The sequence below is a fragment of the Alexandromys fortis genome, unplaced genomic scaffold, assembly GCF_014885135.2.
Source record: "Alexandromys fortis isolate MF-2015 unplaced genomic scaffold, M_Fortis_MF-2015_v1.1 scaffold_333, whole genome shotgun sequence".
NCBI classification, from domain to species: Eukaryota; Metazoa; Chordata; class Mammalia; order Rodentia; family Cricetidae; genus Alexandromys; species Alexandromys fortis.
Window position 1 is genome coordinate 273,513 of NW_026068330.1, and position 2,185 is coordinate 275,697.

At 38.4% G+C, this 2,185-nt stretch overlaps 1 pseudogene; it reads left to right on the plus strand.

Annotated features, from left to right (window-relative positions):
- The first annotated feature begins 668 nt into the window (after positions 1 to 668).
- On the plus strand, positions 669 to 1,110 carry LOC126495211 (Ig heavy chain V region 3-like; annotated as a pseudogene).
- The last annotated feature ends 1,075 nt before the right edge of the window (positions 1,111 to 2,185 follow it).

Consider the following 2,185-nt stretch of genomic DNA (forward strand, 5'->3'; position numbering starts at 1 on the left):
CCAGATGAAAAGCTTCTACTGTGTTATGTATATAACAATATCTTCTTGATACAATCATGTTGACAGACATGTTGTTTATTTTCATAATTTAGTCATTGTAGATATTGCTGCAATGAACATTGAATTCTGAATATATTAACAACAATATTTAAAATAATAAAAATAACAATATTTACTTTTGGTCATTTCAGTCAGTTTTAAGTCTAAACTTGCTGTAAAGGAAATTATTATCAGTGTTGAAAGGAGGTTGTAAAATCTTATAATTAGCAGGTTGTGAAATTTTCCATCACCACCATCATAATCACAGCCACCTTTTGTAATCCATCTAAATACCTATTACAAAGTGGAGCAAATGCCTATGGACATAAATCAATTGAAAACACAAGCCCTGATGTTACATCCACAGGGTTTGCCCATGACTTAGGGAATGTGTATGAGATGCATTTCCTCAGAGGGATTATTACATGAATCTCAACATACTGCTCACTGACCCATGTCTATTCTACCTCCTTCTTTTCTACCTGGACTAGGTTCTTCTCTAAACATTTTTTATGCTCATGAATATGCAAATTACTAGAGTCTACTGTTGTAAATACACTGATGTTTACAGGCCTGGACAATAAGGCCAGTATTCTCTCCACAGTCACTGAACACACAAAATCCTCACCATGAATTAGAGCTGGATCATTCTCTTCCTTATGACAGTACCTACAGGTAACAGCCTTTCAAAGTTCAAAATCCCAATAAGGAACAGGACTGATGTGACAATGAAACCTACTCTGTCTTTGTCTCTGAAGGTGTCAAATCCCAGGTCAAGCTGCTGCAGTCTGAAGATGAGCTAGGGAAACCAGGGTTCTCAGTAAAGCTGTCCTGCAAAGCTTCAGGCTACACCTTTACTGACTATACTATGAACTGGGTGAAGCAGAGGCCTGGTCAGGGACTGGAGCGGATTGGAAGGATTTATCCTATAAGTGATAATACTGAATATTCTCAGAAGCTCCAGGGCAAGGCAAATCCTCCAGCACAGCCTATATGGAACTCAGCAGGCTGGCGTATGAAGACTCTGCAGTCTATTACTGTGCAAGACATAGTGTTGAAACCACATCCTGAGCATGTCAGAAACCGTTGAGAAGCAAGAAGTTGCCCTTGGACTGCAATGACAGAGAATATTGGCTTGAAGACTTTCAAGAAATAGTTATCCTGAGTATCCCCTTGTCTGTCACGTTACACAGTTTCATGGGGGCCTTACAGACCTTTTAAACTTACAACTGTAATTAAAGTGATGCTGATTTAGGATGCCCTAGTGCACACCATGCCTTGGCAATATGTTCACCACTAACCACCCATATTGCTATGTTTCATCCTTAATGATGTACTAAAAAGTGAAAACTGTAATTATGCAGTATGATACAAATCTCTGGATTCTAAAAAGGTGGGACTTTTTTGGAGTAGCTTTTAATCAACTGAAATTTGAATACGACCAGTAAAGCCCAAATATTAACATTTGGGTAGACAAAAATCTTTTCATAGTCTTAAATGTCACATAACCTCTCTGGTGTTGAGTTAACTCTGGACTTTATGGTCTGTTGCATTAAGAGTGGCAGGGCTGCGTCCCTGGCACCCGGCCGTCCGCATGGCAGGCTTATGCCCAGAAATAATTACACGGAAACTGTATTCTTTCAAACACTGCCTGGCCCAGCTAGTTCCAGTTTCTTATTGGTTAGCTCTTACATATTGTTCTAATCCATTTCTAATATTCTGTGTAGCCCACGAGGTGGCTTACCAGAGAAGATCTTAACCTGCGTCTGTCTGGAGCAGGAGAATCATGGCGACTCCTTGACTCAGCTTCTTTTTCCCAGCATCCTGTTCTGCTTTCTCCGCCTACCTAAGGGTTGTCCTATCAAATGGGCCTAGGCAGTTTCTTTATTAGTAAGAAATCACTCCCACATCATTTCCCCTTTTTCTGTTTAAACAAAAAGGAAGGCTTTCATTTAACATAGTAAAATTACATATAGCAAAACAGTTATCAAGCAAGAATTACAGTTACAATATTTATATCTATTTTATTTCTTATCATAATTAAGGAAAACTATAACTATTCATTCTTCAACTCCATCAAAGACTTCAGAAGGATATAATAATACCTAAGTAAACAAGAATTCCAAAACTCTAGAAATGACAGAGA